Source organism: Pleurodeles waltl, chromosome 8, assembly GCF_031143425.1.
Source record: "Pleurodeles waltl isolate 20211129_DDA chromosome 8, aPleWal1.hap1.20221129, whole genome shotgun sequence".
NCBI classification, from domain to species: Eukaryota; Metazoa; Chordata; class Amphibia; order Caudata; family Salamandridae; genus Pleurodeles; species Pleurodeles waltl.
Genome location: NC_090447.1, coordinates 102,043,469 through 102,059,504, shown reverse-complemented (window position 1 = coordinate 102,059,504; position 16,036 = coordinate 102,043,469).

Below are 16,036 nucleotides of genomic sequence, written 5' to 3'. Positions count from 1 at the left end.
CTCTTAGTAATGTGTCTATACTTATTATCTCAACTGTCCACCCCTTCTTTCTTCTATTCCCTGACTCCGACTCTTACATTTATCCTTCCGCCTTCATCCTCCATGAACTGATGCTTGGGGCCATTGGAGACTCTGAGCAGGCAATGTGAATCCCTATACCAAAGAGTTGTTTTCCCTCCTGATTCCTATGTTACTCAACGTGTTGTATGCTATTAGGGAGCCGACAATCAATTTATGCTTAGAGGATTACTAAGGTGTATGTATATAGTTAATAAGCACCAGCTGATAATTTGCTACTGGCTGCTCTATGAGGTCAATGTACATGGCCTTCCTCATCCTCTTCTCTCCTTGTGTACTTAATTGGCTGTTCCATGTATGAAAACCTTAATAATGCATACAAGGCCTATAGAACAGGCTTATTTTGTCTTGCGTGGGACACTGCGCAGAAATGTCTTTTAGAAGCACTTGTTTTAGTTTTAGTAGAACCTGTATTTATTTTTCCAGACATCTTATATTCTATAGGGTTTATGATAATTATCCTAGACAGAATTATTATCATCATATGGTTATGTGTTTATACGTTCATTCAAAACTGGGACGGAAAGATTAGGGAATTTATTGGCATTATCAAATAATGCAAACATAACATTAGAAACTATTATAAACTGATACTACCAGATGTCTCCATATTACCTCACAAGGTGGTGTAGAATTGTAGTTGTGTATATGATATTAACACATCAAATATTTAGTTTCTCAGTCTTCCGAATGTAAAATTAATAGATTAAGGGCCTGATTTAGATCTTGACGGTTTTACCACTAAACCACCGCAGTAGCGGTCCCAATTGCTCCGTCAAGCTGATGGTGGGCCATCTGCCCTATTTACATCTATGGCGGCTCGGCCACGGTCCACGTCAATGGAGTGGACTCTGTTGCGGCAGCTGCATCCCGCAGCCGACGCAGTAGACTCTAATGTTAACGATTAGCCCGCCATCGTCTTCTTGACGGTGGGATCCGGCAGAGCCTATTTAGATAACACAGTTCTGCTGGCGGTCCCATGACGGTCAGACTCTGTCACGGATCCCATCCAGTATAGTATTATGGCTGTGGCTATTGGCTGGCTGCCAGCAGACCACACCTGTAGTATATTGGAAAATTGAGAACACCTGAAAAGCACATCATAAAACACACTCCATTTCAGACCATGATCCTTTGCCATTCCACTGAAGAACAACATTTTCCATGCAGAAATTTCCACACAACAGACAGGTATTTTCTGTGTTTCTCTTCCTCTGTGATTTTTGTTAATATAAATTTGCCCCTCATCTTTCTGGCCACTATTTTATCTTCTAAAATAATCAGAATGGCAGTGAGGAGAAATCCACAATTCACAGAGGGAGAGTTGTCTGTCATAGTGGATGAAATCATTAGAGTAGGGCCACACTTTTTTAGAGCCCAAGTACAAAATACAACCATATCTCAGAAAAGGCAAATGTGGTCCAGAATAATTGACAGAGTGAATGTTGTTGCTAACAACCTTCACACACAGGATGAGGTTAGGAACAGGTGGAACGACCTGTGGGGGAAAGTGCGTTCCCTGGCCTTTAGGCGTCACATAGAGGCCCAGAGGACTGGTGGTGGTTCTCCCAGCTCACCTCACAACTATTTCCCTGGGAGGAGGTCTTGCAGATCCTACATCCTGAAGGCTTGACTGGAATCCCTGGTGCAGTGGAGACTGGTAAGTTGCAGTTAGCAATGTCTCAACAATCACAAATGGAGTCCTGCCCCTAAGTTAGACCTTTAAAATGGTTCAACACCCTTTTCAAAACAGATATATCTAAACTTGACTCCACAAAATATCTTGTGTCAAACCAATTACTAGCATCATGGTTGTATCTCTCTTTTTTAACAATTTGCAATATGTTTTGTCAGATTGTGTGTTGTTCCCCATGGATCATCACTTGTATTTGCTTAGTCCCTTGCTGTATGTTGTTGTTCTCCCAAAAACAGGTCAAAAACTTCAACCATTTGCACATGAAGCTATACTGCTTGTAAGTGCTTTTTTCACAGATTCACATCATACCCATATGTATGTCCATGTTGTAAATGTGTGTTCATCTCCACTGCAGTCATTGAACGAGATAATCACTTTTCAACAACTTTTGTCTATGGTGTCAGCAGATGGCTACAACTACCATGATGCCCCATTTTGGTATTTGCAAAAAAATAGTGCAAGGCAATGTTGCTTTACCTTCCTTTACTTCCATATTTGCAGACATTTCAAAAACGTTGCATTTGACAGTCACCATGTCATGCTATGGATGAAAATGTCAGTTGTTGTGTCCCTCAAGCATGTTGACCCCTTCTCATAGCTACACTGAATTGATGTAACTGCTTACATATTCCATAGTCTGAATGTTAGAAATTGGGTTTTTGGTTGGCAGTCAGGTTACCCTCTGTCCAAGCAAGAACCCTCACTCTAGTCAGGGTAAGTCACACACAATCCAAAATTAGCCTGTGCCCACCCTCTGGTAGCTTGGCATGAGCAGTCAGGCTTAACTTAGAAGGCAATGTGTAAAGTATTTGTGCAATAAATCATACAATACCACCATTTAGCACCACAAAAATACACCACACAGTGCTTAGAAAAATATATAATATTTATCAGGATAATTGTAGGTCAAAACGAATAAAGTTGCAATGTGAATTTGTAGAGATATCACTGAAAAGTGATATAAAGTGTCTTAAGTCTTAAAAAGCAAACAAAGGGGGTGATTATGACCTTGGCGGACGGCGGTGGCCGTCCGCCAAGGTACCGCCGCCAAATGACCGCGGCGGCCATTCAGACATTTCCTCTGGGCCGGTGGGCGCTCTCCAAAAGAGCGCCCGCTGGCCCAGAGGAAATGCCCCTGCAACGAGGACGCCGGCTCAGAATTGAGCCGGCGTAGTTGCAGGGGTGCGACGGGTGCAGTTGCACCCGTCGCGTATTTCAGTGTCTGCATTGCAGACACTGAAATACACAGTGGGGCCCTCTTACGGGGGCCCCTGCAGTGCCCATGCCACGGGCATGGGCACTGCAGGGGCCCCCAGGGGCCCCGCGGCACCTCCTACCGCCATCCTGTTCCTGGCGGGAGACCCGGCAGGAACAGGATGGCGGTAGGGGGTGTCAGAATTCCCCCGAGCAGCGGGAAGTCGGCGGGAGACCGCCGACTTTCCGCAGCTGAACCGCCGCGGTCAGAATGCTCGTGGGAGCACCGCCAGCCTGTTGGCGGTGCTCCCGTGGTCGGTGGCCCTGGCAGCCACCGGCCGACAGGGTCAGAATGACCCCCAAAGTCTCTTTCAAGCACAAAGTACCTGGTTTGGAGTGGAAAATCTCCTCAGACGGCCACAGAAGAAGAGATACGTGGAAAAATGGTGTGTGCGTCGATTTCTCACCAGCACACACGGACTTGCGTCGTTATTTTTCACACGCGGAAGTCGTGCGTCGTTTTCTGGCGCGCGGACAGTCTCTTTCTGTGGATCGCGGGGATTACCAGATGTCCCGGGTCTGTGCGTCGATTTTCCTGCTTGTTTTCCGGCTGCGCGTCGTTCTGCGGGGCTGCGCGTCGAAGTTTCGCTCTCACGGCAGGCGTTGCGTCGATTTCTCCTCTAGAGGTCGGGCGGCGTTGTCCTTGCGAGGCCGTGCGTCGAAGTTCCGGTCATCCCGAAGGCATTGCGTCGATCAGCGATGGTGTGCGGCGTTTTTCTCGCCACGGAACAAGTTGTGCGTTGAAAATTTCGGCGCACGGAGCGTCCAAGTGAAAAAGAGAAGTCTTTTTGGTCCTGAGACTTCAGGGAACAGGAGGCAAGCTCTATCCAAGCCCTTGGAGAGCACTTTCACAGCCAGACAAGAGTTCAGCAAGGCAGCAGGCCAACAGCAAGGCAGCAGTCCTTTGTAGAAAGCAGACAGGTGAGTCCTTTGAGCAGCCAGGCAGTTCTTCTTGGCAGGATGTAGTTTCTGGTTCAGGTTTCTTCTCCAGCAAGTGTCTGATGAGGTAGGGCAGAGGCCCTGTTTTATACCCAAATGTGCCTTTGAAGAGGGGGAGACTTCAAAGAGTGGCTAAGAAGTGCACCAGGTCCCCTTTCAGTTCAATCCCGTCTGCCAGGGTCCCAGTAGGGGGTGTGGCAGTCCTTTGTGTGAGAGCAGGCCCTCCACCCTCCCAGCCCAGGAAGACCCATTCAAAATGCAGATGTATGCAAGTGAGGCTGAGTACCCTGTGTTTGGGGTGTGTCTGAGTGAATGCACAAGGAGCTGTCAACTAAGCCCAGCCAGACATGGATTGTAAGGCACAGAAGGATTTAAGTGCAAAGAAATGCTCACTTTCTAAAAGGGGCATTTCTAGAATAGTAATATTAAATCCAACTTCACCAGTCAGCAGGATTTGATATTACCATTCTGGCCATACTAAATATGACCTTCCTACTCCTTTCAGATCAGCAGCTACCACTTCAATACTGTATGAGGGCAGCCCCAATGTTAGCCTATGAAGGGAGCAGGCCTCACAGTAGTGCAAAAACTAATTTAGGAGTTAACAGGACATATAAACTACACAGGTACATGTCCTGCCTTTCACCCACACAGCACCCTGCTCTAGGGGTTACCTAGGGCACACATTAGAGGTGACTTATATGTGGAGAAAGGGGAGGTTTAGGCTTGGCAAGTACTTTTAAATGCCAAGTTGAGGTGACAGTGAAACTGCACCCACAGGCCTTGCAATGGTAGGCCTGAGACAAGGTAAAGGGGCTACTTAAGTGGGTGGCACAACCAGTGCTGCAGGCCCACTAGTAGCATTTAATCTACAGGCCCTAGGCACATATAGTGCACATTACTAGGGACTTATAAGTAAATTAAATAGTCCAATCAGGTATGATCCAAGGTTACCATGTTTAAAGGGGAGAGCATATGCACTTTAGCACCGGTTAGCAGTGATAAAGTGCGCAGAGTCTAAAAGCCAGCAAAAACAGTGTCCAAAAAGTGGAGGGAGGCCGGCAAAAAGTTAGGGATGACCACCCTAAGGCTGTCAGGTCTAACACTGTTGAATCCTAGATTTAATACCATGTGATGTGGTATACTGAATAGAAGTAGTATGCACAAACAATATACTTAGCACTGTCCATATTATGATCAAAGCCAGTTGTGATACTAAGTTGAACCAGTTTGTCTAATGTTTTTTTAGCCTGCCGGGCCTTGGAATGATCTAGTACTCTAATATACTCAACACTGTGTTGGCTTGAATATCTGGTATATGTTATGTACACTTCAGAAATAACATTTTGCATTCCAGGACATCTCTATAACATCATCACTGGAGTTTGCATCTGTGTTAATCAGCGTGATTGTGTAAAACAAAGAATATCATACAAAGGCCTAATCATTCTATCAGTCTGATGTTACTTTTTAAGGTTGCCCCATTTGTAACCAAAGACACATATAATGCACAAACTGGATATTAATCACATATTCTCTGCATTCTTCTCAGGTCCAACCCCCAGGGCCAGTGGACCATCATCTGCCTCCCAAGACACCTCCACCCCAGACCAGGACTAAGCCTTCAGTGAGGACTCTACTCCTGCAAGTCCGGATGACCAGGAACCAGCTGGCCCATCTGGTCTGTCTGGCTAGACAGCTACCCGACCCATTCCTACATCTCCCACCCCAGCTGAAACACCATCTCCGCATGAGGACACCTCCACTTCCTGTGTATCGAGGACCTCACACCAATCCTGTGCCTCCCAGTCCTGACTGCTGTTGAGCCAATGCCAACGCCACCTAAGGTTATGCCAAGACCCAGTGGGATAGGGCACACTGCTTCAAGGGCACAGGGTAGTGGGGATCGGGGACATGGGAGGGAATCTGTGAGCCAGCCATGTTAGGCCAGAACACCATTGGCCAAGTCTTGGGAGCAGTACAAGAGGCCCAAGACCTGATAGACTAGGTTGTAACTGAACTCCGGGAGGTCAAGAACGTGCAGAGGGAGCCCATGTTGGAAATACGCAACCACAATGAAAATATGAGCTCTCTGACTGGAGTGCTTTATGACATCTTCCACCACATCTTCCACCACCATGGGCTTTTCCCATTCCATTTGCCCCTGTCTGTGGTCCTTCCACATCTGACCCAAGTACAGTACTGCCAGACAGAGACAGGGAGGCCCTGCCACATTAGTAGCCTGCTCCTCCCACCTCAGTCCCTACATCTGTGCCCCCCTTATCCCCAGAGGGGACGGTCATCTGAATGCCAGGGGAGGATGGCAGGACCGCCACCTCCAAGAGACGCAGATGATCCTAATTTCCTCCAGTGTGTGTCTAGCATTCACTCTGTGGACTATGTCAGGGACACATTTACCTTTTCTGAGGGCGGTTGTATTTTGTACATTGAACTCCAAACTTTTTTGGCTCTACCACAATACTTTCATCCACCATGACAGACTTTTTTTTGTTGGTTCATCTTTACCTTGTTTTGAACACTTTTCAGTTGCTTTGTGTCATGCTAATTAATTATACGGACACAAGCTACAAGACTTGCTGCATTTATTGTGGCATTTCATTTTTCATGTCTGTTTTCCATCATCATTTTGTCATATGTATTGACCAAATAGTTGAATATAAAAATTCGAAATTACAAAGAGGTGATGTGTTCCCCATTTCATTCAAGCAAAACAAATCAAAATCCTAATGCATTGGTGTCATATATATGTAGGTAGCTAGTCATCAACCAATTCAGAGCTGATTTCCCCAAAACATCCAGAACCCCAATAGTATGTGCCTTCAGAGGTGGACACTCCACAACCTTCGCACCATATAAGAAAGGAAATATTACATGGGAGGAAATTAAATAGGCAAACTGTCATCGATACATGACCTCAGCTGGAGCCAGACATCCTGCCCTCAGAATAGGGATCCTACATCACAATTTGAAGCCACATGACCATTACAGGATGCTGTGGCAGTATCTGGTGTAATGTCACAACCACCATTGAGTGGTGTGCTAAAGAAAGGTTCCATCTACTATGTGGTGGGCACAACAACAGCTACACTGAACACAAATTGAAGAATTAGACAATGTAAAGGAAAAACAGTATGCTATGGCTTGACATACACATGTGGTTTGAGCAAGATAAGTAGCACATACTGCCTTGATGGCAACATCCCACAGAAAAGAGGTCTCACGCACCCTCAGTAACTTCCATTTAATCACAGTGCAGGTTGTCACTGTACACAATCTGTCCATCTCAAGTGGGCATCTGTCCCAAGATCAACACATGTTCCCTTTGTAGTTTTCAACAGCAACATCTCACTGCAGTTGTCACAACTTTGAAACATCCAAATGAATATGACATGGTGAAGTACCCTGAAAGAGAACAACAAGGGAAAAATAATGATTTCACATATATCATTTGAATCAAATGATGAGTTAGGAGGACACATAGACTTAGCACAAGTAAAGTTGATCTCTGTCAATAACCACAGTAGTCAATGTAGGGAAGCTCTGATCCAAAAACATCTGTGGCTTGGACTTTCCTGAACTTGTCATTCCTACCAAATTATCAGCGCAGATTGAAATTTTCATTGTGTTACAACTTGTCCCAGCATTGGAGATGACAATATGTCAAGGTGCACTTACACTCAGTTGAAGAAGTGGTCAATTACATCTTGACATAGGTCAGTTCCGTCTTCACCACTGTCATCTTCATTGGGCATTTCAATATCCTCACCCACTGGCTCTTCATGGTCTCCACCCTCTGCGATGATTGGGATGTTCCATTGCAGGGCAATGCTGTGCAGTATGCAGCAGGCAACCGTGATTTGGCACATTTTATTGGGTGAGTACAGGAAGACTCCACTGGTATTGTCCAGGCATCTGAATCTTACCTTCAGGAGCCCAAAAGCCTGCTCCACTGTCCTCTGTGTCCTTCCATGGGCCTCAATGAAGCAGACTTCATCGACCCCATCTTCTCCTCCAGCAGACACGTCACCTTCAACCACACCACCGAACTCACCTGGTCGGACCACAGCTGCGTCCACTTCAGCTTCAAGAAGACCACCGTGCATCACCACACTCAGCAACCACCAAGAAGACACTGGAACCGTATCACCACGGAACAGATCGCAGCAACCCTCTCCCAGAACCAACCCACCGGCACCACCGACCCAAACGAAGCCGCCAACAACCTCACCAACTGGCTCTCCGACTGTGCAAACCTCCTGGCCCCCCTGAAGACTCAAGCCAGCACCAACAACCACAAGAAAAACTCATGGTTCACCCCCGACCTCAAAGACTCCAAGAAAGAATGCCGCACCCGAGAGAAGACGTGGCGCCTCAACCAGACCGAAGAGAACCTCTCAGCTCTCAAGGACGCCACCCGCCAACATCACCAACACCTCCGCGCCGCACGAAAAACCGCCTACCGGAATAGACTGGACAACAACGCCCACAACAGCAAGGAACTTTTTGGCATCATCAAAGAGCTCTCCAACCCGGACGCAGAAAACAACTCCATCCCTCCATCACAGGACCTCTGCGACTCCCTCGCGACCTTCTTCCACCAGAAAATCACCAACATTTACAACAGCTTCCCGACCGCCGACGCGAACCCCCCCCCAGAACCCGCCAACGAGATCACCACCATCCTCAACTGGAGCCCAACCACCACCGAGGAGACCACCCGCGCCATGAATTCGATCCACTCCGGCTCCCCATCGGATCCCTGCCCGCACCACATCTACAACAGGGCCGACGACATCATAGCACCACACCTTCGAGACGTCATCAACGCCTCCCTCACCACCGCCACCTTCCCGGAGAGCTGGAAGCACGCAGAGCTCAACGCCCTCCTGAAGAAGCCCACAGCAGACCCCACCGATCTCAAAAACTTCAGACCCATCTCTCTCCTGCCGTTCCCCGCCAAAGTGATTGAGAAAATTGTCAACTCGCAACTCACCATCGCCCTGGAAACCCACGACTCCCTCGACCCCACACAGTTCGGTTTCAGAGCCAACCACAGCACCGAAACCGCCCTCATCGCAGCCACGGACGACATCAGAGCCCTGACCGACAAGGGTGAGACCGTGGCCCTCATACTACTGGACCTCTCTGCAGCCTTCGACACGGTCTGCCACCGCACCCTGATACGACGCCTCAGCAACGCCGGCATCAGAGGCAAGGCCCTCGAATGGATCATCTCCTTCCTCTCCGGCAGGACCCAGAGAGTCCGCCTCCCCCCCTTCAGATCGAGACCCACGGAAATCATCTGCGGCGTACCCCAAGGATCTTCCCTCAGCCCCACCCTCTTCAACGTCTACATGACCCCCTGGCAAACATCGCACGCAACCACGGACTCAACCTAATATCATACGCTGACGACACCCAGCTCATCCTTTCCCTCACTAACAATCCCACCGCAGCCCGAACCAAACTTCACGAAGGAATGAAGGAAGTGGCGAACTGGATGACAGACAGCCGTCTGAAACTGAACGCAGACAAGACGGAAGTCCTCATCCTCGGCCCCACTCCCACCGCATGGGACGACTCCTGGTGGCCCCCCGCCCTAGGCAGCACTCCCCAAGCCCCCGACCACGCACGCAACCTCGGCTTCATCTTGGACTCATCACTCTCCATGACCAGGCAGGTGAACGCGGTGACCTCGGCATGCTTCAACACCCTGCGCATGCTCCGCAAGATCTTCCGCTGGATCCCCACCGACACCAGGAAGACCGTCACCCACGCCCTCGTAGCCAGTCGCCTGGACTACGGGAACACCCTGTACGCCGGCATCACTAACAAACTGATGAGAAAACTCCAACGAATCCAGAACGCCGCCGCGAGACTCATCCTGGACATCCCTCGCCACCACCACATCTCCGGACACCTGAGAAAACTCCACTGGCTCCCCATCAACAAGAGGATTACCTTCCGACTCCTGACCCACGCACACAAAGCCCTCCACAACCTCGGACCCAAACTGATCAACAGCCGCGTCTCCTTCTACACCCCCCCGCGCACTTTACGTTCCGCCGGTCAGGCCCTGGCAGCTGTACCCCGCATCCGCAAAGCCACCGCCGGAGGAAGATCCTTCTCCTTCTTGGCAGCGAAGACCTGGAACTCGCTGCCCAGCCACCTTCGCGCCATACCTGACCACCTCTCCTTCAGAAGGCAGCTCAAGACCTGGCTCTTCGAGCACTGACCCCCCCCCAGCGCCTTGAGACCCTTTATGGGTGAGTAGCGCGCTTTATAAATGCGAATGATTGATTGATTGAGACTTCCCCTTGGGTTGTTGGATTCCTCAGCAGTGCTAACAACCAGGGTCTGTTAGGATATGCTGAGTCTTCTACATGAACGCAATATATCAATAGATTAATATAACATCATGGCATTGTACCTTCCTAAACTAGGATAAAAGCAAATGATCCTCGTGTCATTTTGTACTCACCCACAAGCCAGGCCCTCTCCGGTCCAAGTTGTGACATTTGCAGGGGTATGGTGCTGTTGCGTAGTACAAAGGAATCGTGTTGACCCAGGAAAGCGGGCACATACATTTGAGATGTACAAGTCAGCTAAGCAGACAACTCGCACATTGATGGAATGGAAGTTCTCCTGATTGTGGTAGACATGTTTCCATGTATCTGGTGGCACCAAGGCAACATGTGTGCCATCTAGAGCTCCAACCACATGTGGTAGGCCCCCCAAAGCATACAATTCACCCTTCACAGTGGCAAATTCCTGCTGTTGTGGATACTGGATGCAGCATTTGCTGTGTCTCAGCACTGAAGAAAGGACTTCTTGTAGCACACCAATGAAAGTTGGTTGGGACATGCTTCCAGATACTGCCACAGTGTATTGGAAAGATCCTGTGGCAACAAAATGAAGTACTGCCATGAGTTTCACTATTGGTGTTATTGCTGTTGTGTTCATATTGTGAGGAAGGAGATCAGGCTCCAGACGCCGACACAAATCCAGGATAGTTTGTCTATTCAACCTAAACTTCTTGATGACATCCCGTTCCTCCATGGTGGCAATGTCTGGAAATGGTCTGAACACTTGAAGTTGTCATCTTCTACCCATGCCTGGGTTCAAATGTCTGCATGTATAGAAAAACAATATGAGCTGAAATGGTCTCACCCTACTTTGATGCTAAACACACATCTTCTGTATTGGTCACATAAGGAATCACACGGTGTAATATGTGGACATAATGTTCTCCACCTTTCGGGAACTTTAAAACGGCAATTTTGACATTACTGATTTTATTTTTTATTATGTGGAAATAATACATCTCAAATGTATTATTTGCATATAATTTAAAAAAAATCTAAATGCCGTCAACGTAGGTAGTGCTTCCAACGCGGCACTATCGACGTGAAACACAGTTACGGTTAATTTGAAATGTGTCATATCTTGCCATAAATGTGTCATTCATATCTGACATTTCTATGAATACTAGCCTCCATTCGAAGTGCTGGTGACACACTAACAAATTAAAAGTACATAGGTTCACACCCTAAAATGGATTCATCATTTTAGGGTGTGAAGCTGAGTACTTTCTGTGACCTTGCCAACAGGACATTGGCTATCTGACGGGCGTCACCAGAAGTTGACTACGTAGTAGATGGAACATTCCACAACAGATCCTGCCATAGGCTAAGGTGTGTGATGGCTATGCATGAAAGGCAATGACTGTGTCCATCTCTGTCACAGATCGCGTTCGCCGTGTACTTGTATGCAGTGAATTGGGAAAAAGCTCACTTGCCTCCTAACTCTGCTGCCAACAAGACCTCCTCATTTTTTCACAGCTCAGGGAAGGAGGATGACAAGCAAAGAAGATGACAGGGCTGCCTTCAGCACAGAGGAGATGGAGTTCCTTGCCAGGGAAGTCCTGTCCCTGTACAGTCAGCTCTATGGGGCCGCAGAGGAACAGGTACATGTCTGACTGGGAAATGTTGGAGTAAGTAACTGGTTCCCTTTTTGTCCACAGGCTAACTTGTCCCTTCTTGTTAATAGGTGAAGTGTTGTGATTGGAGGGGAGTGAACTGAATGATTTAACTGGGGACAGAATGCTGTTTGCCGCTGCTAGAAATGTCTGCATGGAAATGTAAAGTCACCTGAAAGGAGAAGCTGTAATATCTGTTCATGTAACTCACAGTTCCAGTTTCATCAGAGAACCTGCAGGCCCCTTATTACCAGTGGCAGTAGACAGTGTACCAGAGGTATGAGTGACAACATACAGCCAATGTCAAAATGATAGTGAACTGAATTGGAAGAAAATGTTTTAAAGTTATGGAGTTGTCTGATGCTGTTCTGTACAGTGGGATTGCAGCCCATATTGTAGAATAGGATGCTCTGTATGGTTTAAACATGTCATGGCGCCACATTTGGGGAAAGCTTTTTCCAGTGCTGCAAGTTCAAATGACATTGGCTCTCAATCATCCATAAAAGTATGTCCCATTCCTACACACACTTGTTCATACACCCCCTAAATCCCTGCTGACACTGACACATAGCTGCCCTTTCATACTGCCCTTAGTCACTGTATGTGATGCAAACCATGGGTTCTGACTCTTAGGAGTTTAGGCATCAAGCAAATGTAGCTGTGCGGGGGGTTATGTGCAAGGATTGTACAGGTTGTTTAGCTTTTAGTAGCTTACAATGATTGTGAGTAATCAAGAGTGGGTCTCACAACAGGAAAGGTTTCATAACCCTGGTCTAGATGTGGTTGTGGGCCTGAACTGGTACCATGAGGAGAAAGATCACTGCAAATCAGTATTGCCTAGGTAACTCTTAGTATTTTAGGAAAAGATGAAGTTACTGTTTGGTGAATGCATGTGAGCAATGCAACAAAATTGTGTCACAGCATTACAGACAAACAAAATCACTCAAAACTTATTTTCTTGTTCCTTTCTATCATCCATACATGTCAATGCTCATCAAAAGCGGGACATCTGGAAGGCCATTGCTAAGAAGGTGTGGACCCTGGGGGTCCATAAGTGGTGCAGCCTACATTGCCGGAAGAGGTGGGAGGACCTCCGACACTCAACGTGTAAGTCTGCAGAAGGCCAGCTCAGGCATTCCTCCCACCGATCCAAGCAGGTGCACCGCATCCAGACCCCCTAATGGACCGCATTATTGTGGTGGTCTACTTGGAGCTTGATGCACAGTTCAGGGCCAAACAGCAGCATCAAGGGGCTAAGTTATTGTCTTTAGCTATTTTTGTTGTTTAACCTTTTCAATTTCCAGCAGTGTTGTATGGCATCAACATGACGGTTGACACACATCCAACGCACATGATGATTTCTGGAGGTGTAAGTTAATCAGAAAGTCTCTGCTGCTGTTTTAGGTGTATTGCTTTGTGCTGATGGTTGCCACTAGATTCCTCATCACAAGCCAAGTACTGTTTTTAGCAGACACATAACTGCATGCGAACAAAGGGGTACCTGCATTGTCTCTATGTCTTGAGGGACAATTGGACCAAACATGTCCCATTTTATGATTGAGTCAGATGGGATCTTCCATCACAAATGTGAGTTTGGAATGTAGGCCCTATTACTGGTGACATGGCATACTGCGCACTCATGATGCAGATGATGTATCAGACTTGACATTGGTAAGTTAGTGCTATGACAATATAATAAGCATCTGCTCCAAAACGACTGGAAACATGTGTACCGCAACATGATTCCTTATCTGGAACATGTCTAAAACCTGTTTGTACAGCCAAATTCTAGTCAGTTCATGTGAACAGTAGCAGGTTGGCCTGATGCATTAGTACTTCACATATGTACATGTAGTCAAGTCTGCGTCAAACAATGTGAAATTGTATGCCAAAATGTAATGATTGCAACAACAGGAATGTGCCCACAATGGTGAGAGTTACACATCGGCCAAACAACATTTTGGTGTCCTTAGTTCTGTACAGACGAGAAATCAATGATGGAGAGACATGTGAAACTTAAAGGAACATTTACAGATGGAAAGTTACATCACATAGATATTGTAGTATCCCATCTTGAGAAGTCAATTTCCAGCCCAAAACATGGCTCTTTTGAAAATGTGAACATATTTTAGCTCTGTACTGCAGTGGATTTGAAATATCTCAAGGCCTATGTGTTTACTCATGCTGTCGATGCCCTTTGTCGTGGAGGGAACTACATTTAGAGAAAAGACAAAGGCATACATGATATAGGAGCTAGCATGGGGAATTTCTAGACTTTGAGCAAATGTTGTGTGATCAAAGTTCATGTCCAATTGTATTTGCACAGATACCCTGAAACTGTTCTGTCTTTTCAGCATCATTTGAGCAAGAAAAATGTGACAGTGGCCATGCCAGCAGGGAGGCAGCTGTTCACTGTGGCTTGGGTGTGGACACCACTGACACTGGTGAACCCAGTGGCACAGAGGGTGAGGGGATTGGCATGGAGGCCACGAGTGACACTACATCGTGTTTGGAGGCCTCTAATGAAGACCAGTCCCTAGTGGTGGCAGACCCTGGAGCAACTGTTGCACCTGTGTCGTTGTCTGCCACCCACATTTCAATCTCTACTTTCCCTCCTGCTCCAGTCCAGATGGCCATAGCTGCCCCCCTAAAGGGGTGGCGTCACCTTCGCTGCAGGCACCTCCTCCTGTACCCTGGTACCTCAATCAGGAGGCTGTAGATCTTTTAAGGGCTATCGCTGAAGGCCAGATCGCACTACTGAATGCCATCCAGGGGTTGGCTGCCCAGAATACCAAGATGTGGCTTATATGGATGGCATTCACAGTGCCCTGTCTGGCCTACAAGGGTCATTCCAGGTTCTGGCCTCCTCAATGAGTGCAGTCTCCCACCCACCCCAACCTCCCATCCCTTCTACATCCAAAATCCCTCCACCCAACCCTATCCCAGGAAAACTCAAACATTTGCACGCACCCACTACAACAATCACAAGCAGCACATCCTAAAACAGACATACCAAGAAACACAGACACACACATGCAGACACCACACACACCCCACCACCACAAGCATACCCGCAGGCACCACACCCACTTCGACACAAACACACACACCGACCACCAGCACACCTGCAGCCACTACACCCACCACAACACAGACTTCCACACTCTTTACCAGCACACCCACAGAACATAAACGTCCACACTAACCCACCCAACAGACACCCAGTAAGAAACACAAAGCAAAACATACAGCACACACACCTGACCCACAGGCATCCACACCTTCAACAGACATATGCACAACAGACACAGCCATTCCCTCTACCTCTTAACCCGAACTATCTCACTGTCACCCTACCTTTTTCCCCCAAGAGGATCTTATGTTTGCCCTGTCCCTGATTCCCTTCCTCATCCCTAACCACCCCACTCAAACATCTTCATCCCCCTTCCACACCCGACACAGCCCCTCCATACCTAAACCCACTCTTTCCACATCCCAAACCACCTCTTCCAAATCTCAACCCTCCCATCCCAAATCCCAACCCAGCCCACCCCTCCCAAGCCCAACCCTCCCAAACCCTCACCTCCCAAACCTAAGGACCCCCTCCAACCCTACTGATAATTGAGGTGCCTGCCTTCTGCCCCATAGATGCCCCTTCCAGAGGAGGTTTATTCTGGCAGTGAATTTAGGAGGCCAGTGATGGGTCTGACAACCATTATGGCCCACATGGGCTTACACCTTTGAGTATTTTGTCTCATGGACTTTGCAAATTTATCATTGAGAGACCTTGAGCTTTTTCTGTTTTTTTTGTTCATATCATAATTAACCTGACTTATCTCAGTTATAAAAACTATTTATTTTGAGAATACCTTTATCCTGGCCTTATTATTTGTTGATTGTTACTAATTGTTTGCTGCTTATGTTATTCCTGCAAATGTGTGAACCATGCACTTACTCTCATTTGTGACACTTACAAACGCAGGTTGTATATTTTAGTAGTTTTTTTGAATGCATACATTAGTGTTGTACATCAGTGATGGGCATATTAATTTTGGTGCAAGCATTCATCA